We start from the raw sequence: 12,358 nt of genomic DNA, 5'->3' as shown, positions 1-12,358 counted from the left end.
AGGAGTTGGGCAGTGCAAATTGTTTCAATTACCTTTCTTCATAGAGATTTCCCTATTTTCAGTGTGTTGCTTCTCTTTAGACCAAAGAGGAGACCTGTGTATTGCTAGGATACTAGAGGACCAGAAATAACTCTTCCCAGTGAGGATCTATGGTGTGTGGGTGGCATTTGCTACATGCTGTATTTGTGCCATTGCACATGGAAAGAAACACCAACTGTGCCTGCTATCTGTCTTTGCCTGGGTATCAGGTTTTCAACACAATCTCTTGACAGCTTGGAACACTGCATTCCAAGGTGACATCTCTGTATTATTTTTTTAAGGAGCGAGCAGCCCCAGGTTTAGGCTACCATTTAAACAGTTTCCTATGTCTTCCAGATCACTTCACCAAACAAAATCCCTACCCTGAGCAGCATTTTGGAATGTGGCTGCTGTATGCTTGTGTAACTGGATACTTAGCCTCCTCTGTATTGCTTGGTTCCTTTTTTCTTTTTTTAAGTGAGCTATTTAGGGTCATCCTCCCAGGAAGAGTATATGGTTTGTTTGTTTGTTTTTCCCTGAAGGCAGAAAGAACGATTAAGGGGTAAAGGAACTGGGTATTGTGGAAGACACAAACGATCCATGTGCAGGAGAGATCCCAAAAGAGCATGACGTCAACAGAGCCTCAAGCAATGTCAGATAGCTTTACAAAAGCTCTGGTCTCTATACTTGCCAGTTTACCCATTAGCCTAGTGTAGGCAACCTTGGCTCTTTTATGACTCGTGGACTTCAACTCCCAGAATTCCTGAGCCAGCATAGCTCAGCTTGGAAACCTCTCCCTTTCCCCTCAGCATGGCTGGCTCAGGAATTCTGGGAGTTGAAGTCCACAAGTCATAAAAGAGCCAAGGTTGCCTATCCCTGCCCTAGAAGAATGTGGAAAGCCATGCCTGCCAAGTGTGCCTATGCATAACATTTTTTGCATAAAATCTGTCATATTTATGGGAACAGTGTGTGTATGATGCAGAGGAATACTACTAGGTCTTGAGCAGAGCTTAAAGTTAGACGGTGCAGCTAGAGATCTCCTTTTCTTTGATTATTTATGTAGGGCCACTATCTCAAATGGAGGCAAAATATATGTGTCCCAGTATAATGTTGCAGGATCCAATCTGAGTTGGTCACTTCTTCTAAACTTTCAGACGTGTAGAAGCCCACCCTCAGGAAACTTCTCTCTCTTCAAGAGACCGAAAGCTTAGAAGAATAAATCTTTAGTCCCGGTGACCGACTCAGATTGGATTCTGCAGAACCACTATCATCCCAATACAGGTAGTCCTCACTTACTGATTGTCTCATTCAATGACCATTCAAAATTATGAGGGTGCTGAAAAAGTAGGTTTACAATCCTAACCCTAACCACAACCAAAGTTGCGACTGTTGCAGCATACCCAAAGTCATGTGATTGGGATTTGGATGCTTTGCAATGACTGCATATTTAGTTGCAGCTTCCAGTTTATTATGTGATCACCATTTGCAACCTTCACAACCAGCTTCCGACAAGCAAAATCTGGGGGAAACTAGCAGGAAATTGCAAGTCATGGTCACATGATGTGTCACTTAATGACCTGCAGTGATTTGCTTAACAACTGCAATGGAAATGGTGTCTTTCACAATCATGTAGCATTTCACTTTACAACTGTGACATTTAGCGACAGAGTTGCCAGTCCTGATTGTGGTTAGTAAATGAGGAGTACCTGTATAGATTATTTACTTATGCTTTATAAATTTTATGTCTGAGTTTACATTAAATGTTCTAGCTTCAGTGTGTTAACTATGCCTCTCTCCCATTGAAAACTTTATTTTGCGTTTAAAATATAATTTACATGAGGTGGCTGGATCTTCAGATACAGATCTTTTCCACTGAAAAAGGAAGCCATTGCTGTGTTCAGTCTGGTTGAGAATAAAGAAACTGTCAAGTCATTGCATAGAGTAAAGGCCGCTCTGGATTCCTGTCCTTCATTATCACGTCTCTGAATAACTGTTTTTTTACTTAAAGAAAAGTTCAACAGCTAAATGCTGGATTCTTTATGGGTTTCATTAGTTTAATTGTTCAAGTTAAGCTTGACACCCAGACAATTTTTGAATAAAAGGTAAAGGTAAAGGTTCCCCCACACATGTGTGCTAGTCATTTCCAACTCTAGGGGTCGATGCTCATCTCCGTTTCAAAGCCGAAGAGCCAGCGCTTGTCCAAGGACGTCTCCGTGGTCATGTGGCCGGCATGACTAGACGCCAAAGGCGCACGGAACGCTGTTACCTTCTCACCGTAGTGGTCCCTATTTTTCTACTTGCATTTTTTACGTGCTTTTGAACTGCTAGGTTGGCAGAAGCTGGGACGAGTAACAGGCGCTCACTGTGTTACGCGGCACTGGGGAATTCGACCCGCCAAACTGCCTACCTTCTGATCGACAAGCTCAGTGTCCTAACCCACTGAGCCACCGCGTCCCTAATTTTTGAATACATCCATGTAATTTTTTGGCAATGGTAAGAAAGGGGTCTGCCATTCTCTCTCTCTCTCTCTCCCTCTCTCCCTCTCTCTCTCCCTCTCCCTCTGGAATGTTATTTCAATTTTCTGATTTAGCATACAGCTCTGAGGTTTCCTCTTGGTCTCCCATGTGAAACAATGATTTAATTTTAGGCAAATAAAAATTCCCTTAGGCTCAAATGTAGAAAAAAAAGAAACAGTAAACAAAAGAAGATGAAATAATGGATAATGTCCTTCCATTTTTTTTATGACATAGACCACAGTTGTAAAAATAAATATGTCCTATAACTAACAATGATTTTCTGCCATTTTGGGGATTTCACAATGACATGAATTGAGCCCAGTCATTTGCGTCATAAATAACTTGATGAGTTTAGCTCTGCATTCACAGACAAAATATAAGTTCAGTTCTTTCTCTGCAGAGAGGATGAATAGGACATGGCATTTAGAAAAGACCTATCTTTCTTATTCTGGCACCATCCAAATGTGTTGAACTACAATTCCCATGAATTGGTCTGGGGATCAGTCACTAAGTTGAGGAAGGTTGCCATAGATGATCCCACATCATAAGGCCGAAGACTTGAAAGGAAGAATCTTGTAAATCATTTAAACTCTCTTGCGAAGAAAATACAGAACTAACAACCAACAGCGATACATGTGCTGCTTCTAGTTTCTCAATGAAAATTCATTTTATGTTAAGGCAAGGAGAGAACAACTGCTTTATGATATCTGATTTGACAAAAAGTCTCCCTAAAGACTTTTTGGCAATGCTTTGCCACTGTCCTCTGGATTTTTTTAAACTTCCCCCACCCTCACCACCCGGTCCTGGCGTTAACCATAGATAAGCCTGCTTTGATTCCAAGATCAGCTAAGGTTGGTTAGATGCTGTTGGTTGTTTTGCTGGCTTAATTTGACAAAGAATTGGGGTTAATCGAAATGTTTTAAGTAAGCGAAAGAATACCTCAGACAGCACTGTTCTTGGTATGTGAACAGAATGGAATACAAAATAATATTAAGGACAAACAAAAGGTAGAGTTTTTAAAAAGTAACAGAAAGCCACTTATTTTCTTTGGCCAGTAATTGCCACAAGAATATATAAAGTACATAGTATAAGAGGACGTTGGCTTTAGGGGGGCAAGACAGAATGAATCGACTCGCATCCTTCTCATGGTAAACTGATAACAAAGAATACCCTTATTAGGAAACCTTCAGTCATATTTTATTTTTTATTTTTTATTTTAATTCCATTTATATCCCGCCCTTCTCCGAAGACTCAGGGCGGCTTACAAGCTTAGCAGTAGCCTTCATTCTATGTATATGCCTGCTTATTAGGGCTTTCACACACACCCCAAGTGGCATTATTACAAAGTCAGCTTAATTGCCCCCAACAATCTGGGTCCTCATTTTACCTACCTCGGAAGGATGGAAGGCTGAGTCAAACCTTGAGCCTGGTGGGATGCGAACCTGCACTAATTGCAGGCAGCTGGTGTTACTTAAGGAGGCATTAGGCCACTGCTCCACCAATATTTGTCCAAAGCAAGCAAGGAACTGCTGAGGAACATCGCTCAAAGTCTGGAAAGATGAAGGGAAAAGATTTAAGCCATATTGTAAGGAAGAAGAGGGTGTTTTTTGTTTTTCTTGTGACCAGTTTTCACAGTTGAAAATACAGAGTTGGGGAAACATAGGCCTCCCTTATCTGGGTTGTTCATTTTCTATCTCCAGGTCTAGATCATAACAAGTTTTCTGTTTTATCTGAAGCACAAGGAAATGAAAAGTCCTGAAGGAAAAATAAAGATAAGTATAGGTCACGGGTGGCAAACTCACCACGTCACGTGACGTGTCGTGACTCTTTTTGTATTGCCGGCAATGGGGTGGGTGCGGCTTCGGTATGATGAAACCGGCCTGTGGGCTGGCAGTTTGACACCCCTAGTTATAGGTAGTCCATATTTAGCAACTGCCTCATTTAATGACCACGGTTACAACAATGATGAAAAAGTGACTGGCCTTCACATGTCTGTAAAGCAAAGAAAAGCTGAAGTAAGATGATAAGCACACACCTGTGATGTATTTATTTAGCCTATGACATAAGAGTACATGGATAACGGTAGTAAAAATGCATATGATACGTGTATGATGGAAATATATAGCCAATTTTGTAAGGTAGGAGGAAATCAAGAAGTTACATGTAAGTTATAGGTTACATTTTGAAATACGTGGGTTCATGAGAATGGAATAAGTGTTCTGTAGTTAATATCTGGGCCATTGATCTAATTAAGCACAGTATTATTATTAGTTGGAGAAAATCTGCTTTTCTTCCAGTATAAGCTCTCAAATGGCAGATGGTCACTATATGATCCAGTGTCCGACGGAGCACTGTAATCACATTCAGGAGAGAAGGCTCTGCCCCATTAAAACAAGTCTTGACTGATAACATGCAAGGTGCGAATCCTATTCAGGATTGTCCAGCATTGGCTGACGGCATCCAAACCCACAAATGTTTGTGTCGGATCACACATATTTTTTCCCTGACATCTGGACAGAAAAATATTTCAGTGCTGATGTAATAGAATTGTATCACTGCAGAGTAGAGCTGAATGTCTTCAATACAGAATAAAACTGATAATGAAAGAAAAAGTTCTGCTGTGTGATGTTATCTGTCTTATTAGTCCTCTATCCACACTTCGCCCCCCCCCCATGGAAGATCTAAATCAGGAATAGGTAACCTTGGCTCTTTTATGACTCGTGGACTTCAACTCCCAGAATTCCTGTGCCAGCTGGCTTAGGAATTCTGGGTGTTTATTATTTATTTATTATTTATTTATTAATTTAATTTATATACCGCCCTTCTCCCAGGGGACTCAGGGCGGTGAACAGGGCAATACATAAAAAACTAGATACAAAAATTAAAATTATTAAAACATGATTAAACAATGCCCATAAAATTAATACAAATTAAAATTAAAGTTCGTTTATAAAAATCCCACCCCGTCCCATCAGGCCAGGCCAGCTTGTTTAAAGAGGTGGGTTTTAAGATCGCGCCGGAAGGAGCGGAAATCGGGCGCCATCCGGAGCTCAACCGGAAGATGGTTCCATAAATCCGGTGCACCCACAGAGAACGCCCTCCCCCTGGGGGCCACCAGTCGGCATTCTTTGACCGGTGGCACCCTGAGGAGGCCCTCTCTGTGGGAGCGTACTGGGCGGAGGGAAGTTGACGCCGGCTGCAGGTGCTCCCCAAGGTATTCCGGACACATGCCATGAAGGGCTTTGTAGGTCATTACCAACACCTTGAACCTCACCCGGAAGACAACTGGTAGCCAATGCAGCTCGCGGAGCAAAGGTGTGACATGGGAGTATCGGGAAACTCCCAGTACAACTCTCGCGGCTGCATTCTGTACCAGTTGGAGCCTCCGAGTGGTCTTCAAGGGTAGCCCCATGTAGAGAGCGTTGCAGTAATCAAGACGAGAGGTCACGAGCGCATGAGTGACCGTACGTAAGGCATCCCGGTCTAGATAGGGCCGCAACTGGCGCACCAGGCGAACCTGGGCGAAGGCCCCCCTAGTCACAGCTACAATATGGTCTTCTAAGGAGAGTTGTGAATCTAGGAGGACTCTCAAGTTGCGAGCCCTATCTACAGGAGGTAATGACTCACCCCCCATAGTGAGGGGTGGGATATCCTGAATATCCCGAGATGCCAGTTGAAGTCCACAAGTCAAAAGAGACAAGATTGCTTACCCCTGATCTAAATAATAGGTAGGTGGGGAATTGGCCTGTAATGATACTGTGTTTCCAAGAACTGAAATGCTTGAATAGGGTTAGGCCAGTTGTTTGGAACAAGTGGTGAGATGCTGCCCATCCTTCTCTGAATGAACTTCAGTCCTGCTGTTTGTTGCATCTTACTATGGGTGAGATAGCCCTGTTTGCTGATCACCAGTCAGGTTTGCAGCTTCTCCTGCTTCCTTTTTTTAAAAATCCCATTTATATCCCACCCTTCTCCGAAGACTCAGGACGGCTTACAATTTAAAGCACAAACCAATGTGCTTAGCAATAGCCTTCATCCTATGTATACGCCTGCTTATTAGGGCTTTCGCCCCCCCCCCCCAGCGGCATTATTACAAAGTCAGCTTATTGCCCCAAACAATCTGGGTCCTCATTTTACCTACCTTGGAAGGATGGAAGGCTGAGTCAACCTTGAGCCTGGTGGGACGCGAACCTGCACTAATTGCAGGCAGCTGGTGTTACTTAAGGAGGCATTAGCCCACTGCTCCACCAAGGCTCTTTTGCTTTTTATCTGCTGAGAGATGATTCCCCAAGCCTCCGTTTCTTTTTAAAGTAGAACTATATCTCAATATTAATTAAAGGAAGAATAAAAAAAATGAAAATCAGCAATAATAGTCAAGCAACACCAAATATCATAAAACGAATACAAAGAAATTGTGTCTTCTTGATTAATAACCGACAAACCACAAAGGTTTTGGAGGAATGGACTAATGTGGACAGGTAAGGGACATAATATGAACGGTTGGCCTTGGTACATGGTCAAGAGTTTCAGGTGAGGAGAGAAATGGCTTGGTGACAAGGTACTGTAGCATTTCAAATTATAACAAAAAGCTATAACTGAAGAGCTATAAAATGATTTTTCAGATTGAGGAAATTAGTATCACAGTGATATATCTAACTCAGCATAAATTAATGTAACATCAAGTTGGTAAAAAGGCATCTCTGTGTGTCCGTGTGGATTTAGCTGGCAGTGATTAACTAAAAAGTAATCGGGACTGTAGTAGATTTCTTAATGAAATCACTAATCAAATGTAAGGCAGCTATCTGGAAAAAACGTAAATTGCACATATTGTGGTACCTAGGAATAGAAAGATATTTCAATGTCTTCATTCATGTACTTCAAATGTTGTTTTCCCCCCCACATAAAAAAACCACAACACTTTGCTAGAAAAAATGCAAAAAATGGGTAAACAATTGGCAAGGTAGAACCACCCTTCAGGTGGAAGAGTTATGAACTCAAAGTGGGTCAATACGTGGGGATATGATAGAGGTGAATAACAGGCAGAAACAGAAACAAGAATAGGCCTCTCTTGCTCAGTTAAGTGTGTACATCTGTGTATGTGTATGTATGTGTGTGTTTTGCCTTTAAGTGAAATTTGACTTTTGGCAACTATACAGACAATTCTGTATGGTTTGCTACATAATGGAACTTGTTTGTTACAAAACTGAGATGAGGAAGATTCTGGATACATAAATGAATAGTTTATGTACACATTCAGTTTTGGAAGATGTTATGGCCGCTAAAGCAAGACAATTTTAAAGATGGGATTGAATACATCCGTGGAGAGCAACAGCCACAAGCCATGAACTATAAACTCCAGAAGCAGTAGGAGGACACTGGAGAGCAACTATTGAGAAGCCAGTATGAAATTCTTATTACAGTTGGGAATCTGTCAGTGGACTACTAAAGGCCCTTTGAGAGAGCCCTCGGATACTGCAAGACTAACCTAGTTTTCAGCTCCCTTCAGGCCCTAGTTCCCACATTTAATTGAAAACACAGTTCACCCGAAGGAAGCTTGCTTAAATAGAAGACGGCTTTCTTAAAGCAATAGCTCTAGAAAAGACTGGCACAGTTCTGCAGGAAGCCACCCACCACCCACCCCGTTTAGAGTCTTTAGAGAAGGAAGCACAGAGGGAATTAGCTGTCACTCCCAAAGGATCACTCCTAGTTTTGCAGTGGGGGAAAAATATGGCTTCAGGGCAAGGCTTTCTACCTACCAAATACGCACACAGATCCAGATGTGCCTGGTGGGAATGGAGAAGTGAAGCAGGCTGGTCTGCACTTGCCCAAGCATGAAAGGCGTTCACATTGACTTGCCTCTCCAGCACACTTCCAAAATGTTGCCAGTTCCTTCGGGAATGCCTGGGAGCCTCTCTTCAGGGGCCTCATCTGCAGGTACAAGCGGCCTCCGCATAATTGGCATTCCAGCAGACTGCTTGGCCTCTGCTAAGTGCCCTTTCTGCCCCAGCCCCTCCCGATTAAGGGGGGGGGTGCTTCTGCCTCTTGCTTTAGTCCCTTTCTTCAGGCTTCAATCTCAATCTCGCAGAACTCCGTGGGATTTATAACCACTGCACTGGCAGGGAATTGTATCCATTTTTACAATCGCGCCTTGGAGGGAAAGTACCTGTGCGTTCCCAAGTGGCGAAAAGAAAGCGATAGCCAGCCGTACCAACAGGCTGAAAAATAGCTTTTATCCGTGGGCTGTTAGGCTTTTAAATGGGACATAATCTTATGCAGAATTGACTTGGGAGGCCGGTGTGTGGTGTAGTTGGTTCACATGGTGTGGTAGGATGGAGGGTTTGTTGTCACTGTGTGTTGGGGGGAGAGAGCAGGGGGGGGAGGCTCAGCTAATCTCAATGTACACATGTTGTACTTTGACAATAAAGGTTTATTATGATGATGATGATGATGATGATGATGATGATGATGATTATTATTATTATTATTATTATTATTATTATTATTATTATTATTATTATTATTATTATTAATTATTGTCCCGGACAGCGTGCCTCCTCTGCAGCTTTCAAAAGCCCGCCGGACGGTGGAAGGAGCTGCGGAGGAAAGCAACCCGGGATGGGCTCTCGGGATTCTCCCTGATGTTTAGCAGGAGCCGCGTCAGGACTTGGGCAATAAGACTCCAAGGAAAGGCTACACCAAATTTAAGTGGGGGAGCTCTCGGCCTCGGTGGCCACGTAACACCCTCCCCCCCCAACACACACACACACACACACACTTCTTTCCAGGTCCGCAGTGGCCTTCTGAAGGTTTTGGGGGGGAAGGGGAAGGGCAGCACGCTTCCTCGGCTTTCGCGGTGGTGCACCGGCCTTTGGGAAAGGGCATCTGGCGCTCCGTGGAGAGAGCGTTTGGTGGGAAGGAAAGGCTGGGAGTCAAGGTAGATGGAGGAGGGAGGAGTGGGAGGGAACACGCTACACAGGAGGCGGGACAGACGGAACCGCGGCCGGTTGGGAGAGGATTCTCGGAGCCAGGATAGAAAGCGAGGGGAACCTTTTTATTCCTCTTTCTTTGTTCTCCTTCCGGAGAGGGAACCAGGGAGGTCTCGGCGCTGGCAGATACGGTTGCGCATCGATCCCGAAGAGCCGGGGAAGAAATTCAGAGGAGGCGGCAGCCGCTGCTGCTGCCGCTGCTACTACTACTACTAGGTGTCGGCTGCGCGCAAAGTTCAGAGGAGGCACGCCAGGCCGACCGAGCCGCGGCTTAGCAGCAGGTGCGAAGAAAAAGGGCCTGGCGTGTGTGTGTGTGTGTGTGTTGGGGGTGGGGAAGGTCCATTAAAGGTCCTGTGAATTACGACACTAGCCTGTCCGTCGCCGGATCCCTGCGTTTAGGCGGTTTGCAGGCTGGTTGCTGGCTGTAAAGCAGGGGTCTTCAAACTTGGCCCTTTTATGACTTGTGGACTTCAACTCCCAGAATTCCTCAGCCAGCTTTGCTGGCTGAGGAATTCTGGGAATTGAAGTCCACAAGTCATAAAAGGGCCAAGTTTGAAGACCCCTGCTGTAAAGTTTGCGTCAGGGCGTGATTACATCGGCCCGATCTGGAGAGGCCGGATTTATAGCAGAGCTCTTCTCGAATTGTTTCTTTGCCAGTTTGGGGAAGCCGCGGCGATGGTTCGATTCGTCCCCGAGGCGCAATAAAACTTTCTTCCTTTGTTTTTGCTCAGAAATGAGATCTCGGGACGCGTGACCAATATCTTGCTCCTATTTGGAACGGCTGTGTTTAGTAGCCCGTGAAGGATACGGAGAGACCTAGTTCTGGGGACGACCTACTGACGACCTTTCAATCTTGCGGGGAAGGGAGCAAATGGCCTTCTTAAACTAAGGTCGGGCATCCGGAGCCGATATCCCTTGGTGAGGACCTAACATAGGGCCAACATAACAAGATCCCAATTCCTGCATTATTCATTTATTAGATATATGATCTGGTTTCCTTCCAAGAATCAAGGTTTGGGTAACTACAGATTAAGCGGCAGGATCTTTTTTTTTTTAAAAAAAAATAATTACATTTTTTTAAAAAAATATACAGTATAATACAAAATTCAGGCTCAAAATAAGTAGGACCCTAAAACACATTATGTAAAAATATGTTTTTATAAATGCTCATTAAAAAAGCTGTGTTTTAATTCATTTTCTAAAAAAAAAAAGTTGAGGCTAAATGCATTTCCCAAAGGAGGGCATTTCTTAATTTTAGAACCATGCAGAATTAGCAAGGTAAAGTTTTCTTCAGTTAAAGTCCTCTCTTGTTCATTTCATGGAGACATCTGGGTAGCCTTTATTTTTGCAACAGTATATAACTGGTTTGCATTGTCTCCTTTATGGTGTCCTTACGCCCCCACCCCCAACTCTCCAATCTAACCTACATCTCTGTGATTTCCTGAGAGTCAGTCCTCTAAGCACTAACTAGATTTGACCCTACTTAGCTCCAAACTCAGGAGGTGGTCCTCAGATGGCCCCTGATAGTGAAAGTTAGCTTTCTAAAAGTTAGTCTCCGTTACACTACATTATCCAGGAAGGTTCACTGAAAAGTCTCCCTGAACTATCTGGATTTTATCAAGAAAACATCTGGCAATAAGCAGAATGTTCTTTCAACATGGGAGATGATGGGAATGTGGCTGTAGCATAATGCTTTGTTGACAGCCCCACTCCTGTTTATTCAAAATTATTTGCAGATTATCCGTTTGTTAGAAAATCCATTTAGAAGTAGATAGATGGCTGAGTTAGCTTGCTTTCCTCTCTATCCTTTCTCCCTTTCCTTTTTAAATCAAGCTTTCACAATCTGCCCTTTAGACAAGTCGGAATCCCACTGAAAATGTTGAGATTTATTGCTCAACGCCTTTAGAAGGCTGCAGGAAATAAGGTGGCATTTTGTCCATTATTGCCTGTACTGATAAGCATGACTCCCAACGTTATCTGTAAGCTTACTGAGATCCATTTAAAAACAGGTCTGGTAGCACCTTGTCTTGTTAACAAATTTAACTGAAAAGGCATAAGATGAAAGGTGTGAAAACATGGCTCTGCAGCCTGGCTTGTGGGGCGCAGAAGAGCACACAACTCTGGGGCTGGTTAACACCCAAATAGCCACCTATCCTTTGCCTTTTAATTAATTTTTAATGTTGTTTTAATCATATGTACCTCTTTTTAATTTTTCTTTACGTATGTGTTGATATTTTAATGGACACCGTTCCCTCTGTGAGGGAGATGAACAGTTACAATATGTGACAGATGACTGATGGACAGACAAGCTTTCATGAGCTGCAGCTTACTTCATCAGATGATGTTTGGCTATTGTGGAGTAACATAGGAAAGCAATGCTTCAAATGGTTGTATAGTAAAGGAAGGAGTCAGCAGCTGAAAAGGTCAGATGGGGAGTAGACGTTGATGCGTGTCTCATTGGCAGTTATTTTCTGTGTCAGAAACTGCTGCTCTGAAATAAGTAAAAAAAATACATTTGTGACTTGTGATCTAAATCCAAGGCAGTGCTGCAGAAAAGCTATCTGTTGCTTTCCATATGTTTGGCTTACACGAGTGTCCTGCAAACTCTGCAAGCAAGTTTAATCCACGTGTTCCATTTGCTACAGTGGCTTGTTTGCTGTGGGTTGGGCTTTGCTGTTTGGCCTGCAGTGTTCCTCATCAAAGAATCGTTATAAAGATTTGGAAAGAAAACAGCCTCATTTTTAAATAAGTTATATTAGCACATTCCTCCATAAATAGAATGGAAAGAACTCGGAAGAACTTTTTTTTAATTGCATGAATGTGGGGGAAAGCAATGGTGCA

At 43.2% G+C, this 12,358-nt stretch overlaps 1 protein-coding gene across 5 annotated transcripts in view; it reads left to right on the top strand.

Moving 5' to 3' along the window:
- The window catches only part of LARGE2 (LARGE xylosyl- and glucuronyltransferase 2), a 48,151-nt gene that overhangs the window by 9,316 nt on the left and 26,477 nt on the right, over nt 1-12,358 (top strand). Inside the window, exon 1 of one of the 5 annotated variants that reach the window (XM_083370970.1) lies at nt 9,562-9,798. The exons of 2 other annotated variants lie outside the window; for them this stretch is intronic. The gene's annotated coding sequence lies outside the window, so the exon portion shown is untranslated. Of the gene's footprint in view, nt 1-9,561; nt 9,799-12,358 lie in introns of those variants that run through there. 2 more of the 5 variants (XM_083370973.1, XM_083370974.1) reach the window with 2 other exon arrangements.

Source organism: Vipera ursinii (genome assembly GCF_947247035.1).
Source record: "Vipera ursinii genome assembly, chromosome: 1".
In the NCBI taxonomy this organism is placed as follows: Eukaryota; Metazoa; Chordata; class Lepidosauria; order Squamata; family Viperidae; genus Vipera; species Vipera ursinii.
The sequence above is the reverse complement of the archived record's forward strand: the minus strand, read 5'-3'. Positions and strand labels throughout refer to the sequence as shown.